The sequence below is a fragment of the Parasteatoda tepidariorum genome, chromosome 6 (genome assembly GCF_982258835.1).
Source record: "Parasteatoda tepidariorum strain Cologne lab strain chromosome 6, Ptep-v5.0, whole genome shotgun sequence".
NCBI lineage: Eukaryota > Metazoa > Arthropoda > Arachnida > Araneae > Theridiidae > Parasteatoda > Parasteatoda tepidariorum.
In genome coordinates, this window is record NC_141760.1 from 10,094,813 (window position 1) to 10,105,726 (window position 10,914).

Below are 10,914 nucleotides of genomic sequence, written 5' to 3' on the forward strand. Positions count from 1 at the left end.
TCTTCCAAATAATTTTTCAATGTTGCAGTTATTTAGATCTAAGAGGAAACAGTAATTCATCATTGAAATTTCTTTAATTTACAAAGTCTATTATCGATAAATGTTTGAATATGAATGAAAGAAAATTTTAATTACTTTTTGGAATTTATATTTTAGTACAAACATAAATCCGATTGTCTAAAGCAGGGGTTTCCAACTTACATGAGGCCGGGGGGCCACAATTAAAAACACCAGTTAAATGGCGAACTGCAACTCTATCAGAATTTCATATAGGACTCTTTTATGTTTGAAGGAACATTAAATATTACTGTAGGATTTTTATGAAGTTGTACAAGACAACAGTATTGAATTAAAATAAGTAGATTTTGAAATATATTTAATCGCATATTAAAAAATTCTGGCTGCAATAACTTAAGTGTGCACATATGTATTAAACAATTAATGTGCAACAGACATCAAATTGTTAAGATATAAAACTTAAGTGTATTTAAAACCCATATAGATTTTTTACGAAAATTGTCCGCAAGAAAATGACAGCTAATATTTTTTAGTTCGCGGACCACCAAAACAAGCTTCGCGGCCCACGGGCTGCCAGTTGGTAACCACTGGTCTAAAGGATTTTTTTTAGTAACTATTGCACTGTTTTTTATCATTTGCTTGTTGTAAGTGCTTCAGAAAAAATATATTAAAAGGACACCGTCTGCATCAAAGTGCTAACAAAAGTGAAAAAAAGAGAACGAGGAACTGGGTGATTAAGATCTCTTATGTTCTACAAGCAGCAATAATTCTTATACAGCCAGATAACTCAGGGATATCGTACGCGTTTGTAACGTTTCCGAATATTCATTGAATATTTTACAAACCTCTTACAAGTATGGAGTTGAATCCCTAGCAACCCTCTATATTATTTCCCGATTAAGCAGATATTTTACAACCAATATCGGTTCTGTATAGAATTGTCAGATTCATCCGATATTTAATATCCATTATTTAGCCAACATAGGTTCAATATTGGTCCCTCGGTGCATATTCTTATAGGACCCTTTTTAAGCCCAGCTATGGCCATGGGATAAAATTGTTGCTAGAGATATGTGAGAAATTTGTATTTTAGAGATATCCAGATTTCTTATCTTAATTCCTAGATATGAATATTTCGATTATCTCCTAGATGACTATATCCCTAAGCTTAAATTTTTGATAAAAATTGGAATTTCAAAAATTGTTCTGCTTTGTATTGTTAGAAGTAATTTGTTTCATAAAATTATGGATTGTAAAGTTTAAATATAGGTCTTCTCATTATATCATTAAATTCAGTGCCGCAGGTTTCAAACGCTATCAAAAGACTTCATTGATTTAGATTTGGCACGTTCAAAAACTTAAATGCGCAATTCAAAACTGTTTATTATTATTTTTCGAAAAAAGTTACAATAGTTTTTTTTTTGGTTCAGGTGCTACCGCAAGTTGTGCACCACTCGCGAAGCGGGGGCTGCGGAGATGTTTATGTCACTGCTGGGCGTAAACAAACATAGTTTCAATGCCAATCGTATTAAAAATATTTAGTGCTCATTCTATGATTTCGTTATGCCGGCCAGGTGGCCGAGTGGTTAGCGTGTCTGACTGCGGAGCCAATGGCCGCGGGTTCGAATCCCGCTCTGGGCTTGGATGTTTCTCTCTCTGTGTTGTCTTCTGTTGTGTGAATGAGTGAATGTGGCCCACCCTATGAACGGGTTTGTGGCAGTATGGCGTGGGTAACGTTGCTCGCCTCCGTGACTTTGGTTCACAGGTGCCCACTGGGTAACGCTAAATGAGTAACAATTCCGGCATCTTCTATGGCGAAGAACGAAAAGTTCAGTGCCTGCCGTTATTAAAAAAAAAAAAAAAAAAAATGATTTCGTTATAAATTACTAAATATAAGCGTTGAAAGAAAACTGACAGTTCTTAACCCATTTTCTTCCATTTCCAATAATATAATGGAGAGAATGGACCTATAATTGGAAGAAAAAAATTTTAAGCTCGCTACTCCAAAGTTATTATTTACTAAAATGTAAAATATATTATTTTTTACTTGAAATCAGAATTTTAACAGGTAAACACTTGGCTCCAAGGCAAATATTTTATCGTAATAATAATGTTTATTAATATTTGTGTAATTAATGCTTGAAAATCAAACATTTATATAATGTTTATTACATAAATGTTTGATTTTAAAGTATATTGAATATTTAAGTACTACGCAACCTACAGCTTGAACAAAACTAAGATACTAATCAAACTAATTTTAATAAACTTTATATGAAAACCAAAATTGTACGTTGAAAGCTCCAAAATGTAGAAATACTTGTTTGAGACGTCAATGCGTGTAAGCCTCATACTTCAAAAATTGTTTTTAACCAAAACATATTCAAAACAAATATTTATTTTTAAAAAAAATTTAACTAATTTATAAACTGTTATACTATATATATTGCAATGAATTTTTCCACAAAAAAAGCTAAAAAATCTCATGTAATGTGAAAAATTTTAAATGTTATTCTTTTATTTTCAAATTATTGTACAGTTTATTATAATTTAATTAATAATTAGATTTATTTAATCATAATTATACTAACTATTGTAGGAATTGCATTATTTTAATTATCATAATAATTATTGATCATAATCACTAATCGTAATTTAAATTTATAAATAATTATTTATTAATTTAAGACAAGTTTATTTTTTCTAAATTACACTAAGGAATAATTAAATCGAAAATCCTTTTTTTTTCTTCGTCAGCGGCTCTCTTCTGAAAAAAGGTTTTATTTTAAAACCGGCATTGAACTGACGACTTTATTCTGAGTTTATTACTATCCATGTTCAACTGCGTACCCTTGTAATTTTGAATCCAATCCAGAAGACAAGGGAACTTCCTTGGTCGGGATAAACTAGTCTTCGTGGAGGACATTTTGATGGAATTCACCTGAATTTGCATTGCTTGCAGATCATGTTTTGCCCGACGGCAAGGACATTCTGACAAATGATCCTTTCAACACTTAGGATATTTTACGTCAGCACTGTGGTCGGTGCGAGCTTGGAACAGAATTCGTATCGACCAACCAACGCTGGGATTCGAACCTTAGTCACCTCATTTGGAAAGACGCTCTCGATCCCCTGAGCTGAATTTCTTTTGTGCTTCCTTGCAAACAGAAAAAGAGTTAAAAGGAACGATGACTTCTGTTGTTTTGTTTTTCATATTCTTTTCATCTCGTAGAATAGCTTTATATATATATATATATATATATATATATATATATATATATATATATATATATATATATATATATATATATATATATATATATATATATATATATACAGGGCCCACTCTAAGGATTTCAAATATCAAAAGCATTCGCCAATTTTCGAAAGTCTACGCCAAATGTAAATCTTAACAGTTTTTAATGAATTATTATTTTTTTGTTTTTTACCATAGAAAATTGTTTTACGGTAGTTTGTTTCGGGCTTATATTATTCGGACCCACTTCTAATTGGTTATATGGAGCATCTACCGAAAATTACTGTATTCATATAAAAAATGCTGATTTGTTTGGAAAATTCATTTTGATGAAATTTTAATTTCTTTCCAGTGGAAAAAATCATTCATCAAAACGCAATTTTATTCGCCAAATTTCCGATTTTATCACATTTAGCGAGGTGGCGAATTAAAAAGTCGGAAAACAAAAGAATGAAAAAATATAATCTCGTCATCAGTTCACACAATTTTATCCGACGACTTTTTCTAAAAAAATTTTTTTTTTAAATAAAATTCTTAAATATTTTCTTCTTCTCTTTCGTAAATCTTTATTTTATATTTTTCCATGTTTACTCTAGATTTTTAACTTATTTTCTGACTTCTATATGCTTACAGCCTATGCTCAGTAAATGAAACTTATTATTTTTCATTTTCTTCGTTAATCTCTCTTTTCTTTTACCTTTTTGTCTTTATTATGTTATATAGGTACATAAACAAAAAATTTGTTGGAGTGGAATGTATAACTTTCGCTCAACTTCCGAAAGGGGATCTATAAAATTTCTTTGTCTTCCCCTAAATTCTATTACACTTTTTGGGACATTGTTTTGAAGTACACATTTATTTTATTTCAGGTGGTCAATTTTATTTTATGTTTTAAACTTTACTAGCAAGCTGTATTTAGTTTATTAGTTAATCCAGTATTTACTTCATTTTTTTAAAAAAAAATATATATATGTAGCTAGAATTTTTTTTGAATATTTTTTTTAATGAGCAAAAAAAAATGGAAACCAAGAATATTTCTTAAATCCTTTTTTAATGAGCAAAAAAAAAAAAAAAAAAATGAAAACCAAGAATATTTTTTCTTTTACAGAATTTCTCTTTTTTTTTTCTTTTGAGGTTTCGGCTACCTCGGCCGAAGAATAATATTATTTTAATTTAAAATTTTATTTTTAAAAAAAATTTTAAATATTTTATATTTTAAATGGATATTATGGATTTATATTTATGGGTATATATTTAAAAAAAAATTCAAATGCTCTTTTAGATTTGTATTGATACATATTTTTCCAATGAGCACGCAGCATGCGTAGCGTTTTTAAAAAGTGCTTAAAGGGGCTTATTTTCGACTTTCGTTTTTTAAAAGCCCTTAAAGGTACTTTTTTCATTGGGTGTTTTTAAAAAGTGCTTAATATTCCCTCTTCCAAAATGAGATTTTTTTCTTTACCATATCAATTTTTGCCTCGAATTACGCAAAAAGAGTGTTTTCCACATTGTTCTATTCAACGTTTTCATAATTCATTCAGCCACAATCTATTTCGCAATATCATTGGTCTGCAGCGTATGAAAGCGCCAATCATTTTATAAAATACTTGTGGGTTCGAATACTGAGATAGATTCGGTGGGAAGGATTCATGCATTCTTATGAACAACTCTGCTGCATTTTGCAAGAGAAATAATCTTTCTAAATAATTGTTAAATTAATTATTTATAATCTTGAATAATTTCTTTTTACATAATAGTGTAAAGTAATTATACATTTAAAAAATTGGATAATTCACTCAATATTGAATGCATTTAAAATTGTGAAATTGTTTTTATGGTGGCTAATAAAATCACGAAAAGAATTCTTTGTCAGAAACTAGTTATTTTATCATGATCATGTAACTTAGAAAACTATTTTGCATTTTGTTAACATATAAAGGAAAAAAATTATTAGTGCGCAGATCCTAATTATAATATTTTTTTAAAGTGCTTAAAAATATTTTTTGAATACTTAAAAAGTACTTATTTTTTTCTGAAAAATTTGACTACGCACCCTGGCATGTGTGTGCCTTTTATTTCATTTGAAAAGATTCTTATTTGTCTTTTGCAGGGATTATAACCCTCTTTTCAGGGACATCTTAACCAAGAAAATTGTCCAGTCAACTACATGAATACACCACTGTTCCGGCATTCACAGCCACAGAAATCAAATAATCATCCTTCCTCCTCCTCCTAGAACTAGAAATCCTGAAAAGGCTTTAACACTTGGACGTATCTATGCGACCATCACATTGTGTGGGAGTCGTTACTATCGATTTCTACTCAGTTCCATTTGAAAACAGAAGCCCATGCGCGCATCCAAACAAACCTCACTCAGTCCCTTTTATGTAGAAAGTAAGAAAAATCTTTGGAAACTAGGTCATTAATACGCGTATCAATAAAAAAGTTACATCTAGTAATAATTGTTCCATACTAATAGAATTGTTCTTTTTTTCCGAATATCAAGATGTTTTGTTGATAAAAAATTACAACTTTGGCCTTTATATTAAAAAATATTTATTATTCTTTGAATGAGTTATAAATATTCATTTTTTTTAGGTTAAACAGTTGCCACTCTGGTCTCATGCTTGTAAAATAAATAAATTTATCACATTAAAAAATATATATTTTTCCCGAAATAAGACTTATGTTTCATTTTCTGATGTCAAAAATTACCACTGTGGTCTTATATATATATATATGTATATATCTCATAAATATATGTACTTAAATATATATATACCATATATATAAAACTTATTGTTTTTCTTAATTTTCTTAGTGTTTTTTGTATTTATTTATTATGCTATATATATATATATATATATATATATATATATATATATATATATATATATATATATATATATATATATATATATATATATATATATATATATATATATATATATATATATATATATATATATATATATATATATATATATGTAAAAATTGTTACACTGATAAATATTTATTTCTCCTGGAATGAGCGTAAAATTTCATTTTTTTAGGTCATAAAGTTGCCATTGTTGTCTGATGTTTATAAAAATAAAATTATTAGTTACATTAGAAAATATTTATTTCTTCCGGAATGAGCCAAAAATTTCAATTTTTCGTGTCAAAAAGTTGTCACTGTAATCACATTTACATAAACAAATTTTTTAACAATTTAAAGAATATTTAAGTTCCGCCAGAATGAGCTAAAAGTATGTTTTTTAAGGTCAAAAAGTAGTCACTGTCGACTCACATTTTCCAAAATGTTTAGTTAAATTAAAAAAATATTGTGTCACCTAGAATGAGCCTAAAGTTTCATTTGGGGTCAAAGACATTTTTATTTTTTAAGCATAAATATTTTTTCATTTTGTTTTTGGAAATCAAAGATGATGTATAACACTAAAAACATTTATGAATTAAGACGAGTATGCCTTAATCTACGCAACAAACTATACTAAAGCTTGAGTAGAAATTTGATGATAATTGTATTTGGCGAGGAAATTAATTGTATTTGTTAGGTGTAAACTTTCGTGAGACCTGAATTTTACATTTCATTTGTATGCATGAATATTTTTTTAACTGTTCACATTTTATAAACTTCATTTTTTTTTTTTTTTTTACTTTGGAACTAAATTTCGTTTTATATTTGTTACCGTGAATGACCAAAATCAAGAGAATGTCGACTTTCACCGGTGAATGTCAACAATCACATAGTCGCTTTGGTGAAAATCCGAAATATTTGTTATATCCGATTTGATAATATTACAATTAATTCGATATTTCAATATCTGCTGAAGATAGATTAGGAGAAACATCAGTGTTCGGAGTACCGGTTAGATGCATACTGGGCAGTGGCACTTGACCTTAAAAAACATTGATGTAGAGCATACCGGGCAGTGGCACTTAACTAAACGTAATATAAATTTCTGACTTTTACCAAAGCGACTACGCGATTGACAACATTCACCGGTGGAAGCCAACAATCACCAATTTCGGTCATTCACAATAACAAAAATTGAAATTTATGTTTATGACAGCTCCCCCCCCCCCAAAAAAAAAAAAAAAAACTTTAGGCTCATTCAGAGCTTAAATATTTTTCAAGTTGACTAAAAAAAGAACTTTTTTTTGTAAATAAGTGCCTATTTTTTTTTAAATTTAGAAATATTTTTTGTGACGCACCCTATTAAGGAATAATTGAATCTTTCTGCAGAATATGCTTTCATTCTAAGTAAAAAAAAAAAAAAGGGGGGGGGGAGGGGATGGTCATTATACACCATGAAACACAATGAAATGTAGTTAAACAAACTAACTACAATAGGTGTGGGGGAAATCTATATTTAATTCAGGAGAACATAAGAAAAGGTACGCTTAGAAACTGCATTTTACTGACGTTTTTTCTCAACAAATAATGAACCCAAGGCCGGATTTACGTATAAGCGAAATAGGCTTAGCTTAGGGGAAACAGAGAACTGCAGGACCCCCAAAACCAAAATATCTTTGCTCGGAATAATATTCATTCAATATTTTTCATTCCCCCCCCCCTCCTATAAAGCATATGTGTTATGTAATCAAAGAACATTTTACACAGTAGCTTTATCACTATCAATATGCTTTTTAACTATATTTAAGTTTTTATATAAATAATATATTCGGCAATCGAATAATATCATAACTACTATTAAGTTATTGCTTAAAAATCAACAAAATAAATTAATAAATAAGATGAAAAAATAAATAAATAAAAAGTGGCAGTTTTCTCTTGGTGTATAAAAAATGGGTACATTTTTCATAAATTTATTAATATTTGTATAGTTAGTATTTTTTTCAAAAGTTGTCAGTTTTTTTCTTCCGAGCTTGAAGTTAACAGAAATTAGATGTTGACTGTAGATTATAAATGTTGACAGAAATTAGATGTTGTCTATCCTTGAGTGTAGAGGGTGTCAACACTACTTTTAATTTTTCTGAATTCAGGAGATTAATTGCTATGCTATTGCTCTAAAAAAAGCTGTTTTGCCTTTCAAAATAAAATAAAAAGTTTTAAAATAAAAATCTATAAAGTGAGTTCCGCTTGGGGATGAACTTAAGGATTGTATTGGGTCTTCATTCTCCTGTCGCTTATGAGGTCATGAATTTCGAACATGCTGTATGGTGACAATGCTCCAACTGAAAAATCATGTAGGGAATGATTGAGACGTTTCAAAAATGGTGAATGTTGTCGTATACTGTGAGCTGCTACAACCTGGCAATTTCATTACAGATGATCGGCATAGGCTACAATTGATTTGTTTGGCCGGGATAGCCTTGTCGGTAGGGCGCTGGGCCCATATCCAAGAGGTCGTAGGTTCGATCCTCGCCGGCCGAAGACTCCCCGTGTAGTAAATGGTGACTGATGCACGTTAAATCTGTCGAGTCTCAAAGTCCTCCATGTTCCCACAACAAATCAATACCTCTGGGGGTACTGATCCAGGAGTTTCTTTGTCTTCTGGATTGGTTCAAAATTACAAGGCTACGGAGTTGAACGTAAGTAGTCGTAAACCCATGAAATTGGGTCGGCTGTTCAACGACGGTTATAAAATAAAATAAAATTGATTTGTTTGAGTTGTGCATCAAGTGAAAAACGGCCGGAATACGAATAAAGACATGACTAAGTTATTCTTACTATAAGTTTTTCACACATATCAAAATTATTTGGAATCGCTCAAGTGGGATATTTTACTGCACCCGCCGTATCCGTCGGACATTGCTCCTTCTGATTATGTGGTTGCTCCGACGGATGCAGCACGATTTGGCAGGTCACCGGTTCACTTCTTTCGAAAATTGGCTTCTAACTTGGATCGCCTTAAAAGACGAGACATTTTTTTAGATGAAATTCGAAAATTGCCGGAGATGGGGGAAAAAGTAGAAGCCAGCGATGGACAATACTTAATAATCTGTTCATTCATTTTGTTCAGAAATAAAAGCATTTTTGATCACAAAAAGACGGACCGAACTAATTTGTACTCCCAATACAAACTACATTAAACACAGATCTATAAAAAAAAAGTCATTGAAATTTAAAAAAAAATACTTTTGACAAGTAAATAGGTCATGTATTAAGAAAAGGTTAAATATCGTAGTACATTCCTATTCAACTAAGAGGAGGAGGAGAGGGTCAAAACATGGCACCAGTCTTCTCCCCAGAGGGCTTAGAGCATTGTGATCATGATTAAACTTCTAACAATTATTTCGGTTATTATATGCAATGATTGGACAAAATTTCGTAAACCTAGCTGAAATATTTAAGGAGAAATGGAAATTTTTTTGAAATACTAACTTTTTTGTCTTACGTTTTTTTTTTTCAATAACTTAAATTTTTTTTTTTTAAAAACTGAAAACTGTACAATACAGGTAGTTCTTTTATACCTCCGCAAGTGAGAAAAAAATATTCCTTCATAATTTCGTAGTGAATCGTATTTGGCAATTAATGAAAAAAGTCCGATTTGAATATCTTAAAAAAATAAAAAGTTTCAAGGATTATTAAGATTGTATAAGGAAAAAAGACACTTATATGGGGAATGATAACCAACAATGCCAGCGCCATTTTTAATAAATCTTGTTTAACAGTAAAAAACAAAATTTGTGGGAGTATCAAAGCTCAAATTGATAGAAAAACAATATCATTTTGAGCTTTTTTTTAAAAAGTACAAAAACTACTTACAAAATTTGCTCGAAACTTTTTAAAATATTCAAATCTGATTTATTTTTCCTTAGTAGCCAAACACGATTCATTAAAAATTAAGAAAAAACAAGCACATGCACGGTTTCAAATCTTGCACAGTTTCAAACAGATTTTTTTTCAAACTTGAAAGCATTAATTCTGTGATTAATTTTTAATTGATGCAAATTTTTGTTTAATTTTATTGAATACACATTTTAAAAGTTATAGCAAAAAAAAAAAAAAAAAAAAACAAGAGACAAAAAATTTTGCTTTACATAAAAATGTCTATATTTCTATAAATGTTTAAGGTAAGTTTATCAAATTTTGTGTAATTGTTACATATAATAACCAAAATTATTTCAAGTTACAAATTTATTGCTACATTTTTCGACATAGGGTATTCAAGAACACTATTTTCTGTTTGTATTTTATTGTCATTTCCTCAATCCTCTAAAACAGTGTTCTCCCAACTCCCGGTCAGCGGACCGGTAGCGGTCTGTGAATGAAATGGTACCAGGCAGTCCATTTCATTGAAACTGAATTTAAATTCCTAGGTTTATACCCCAAATCAAAAATATCTGTGTTCCATTAAAATTCTATTTATTTAAAAAAAGGGGCCCCCGAAGGTAGTTGACATAAATTTTTTAATGTTTGCAATGTATCATTGTCTCCAGTTACCCCCAGATGGAATAGTCTCATTGCAAAGAAACAAGCTCAGGGTTCTCATTGATTTAACGTTCTAGTAAGTTAAAATGTTAAATCACTTTATATTTATTTTTTGGTGTAACTATTTTGTTTTGAAGGCATGTTTAAACACAATTAAATAAAAATTAATCAATAAAAAATAATCTAAAATATAAACAATCAACGACCCCCCCCCCATGCGGGCTGCGGTAAAATTACCAAA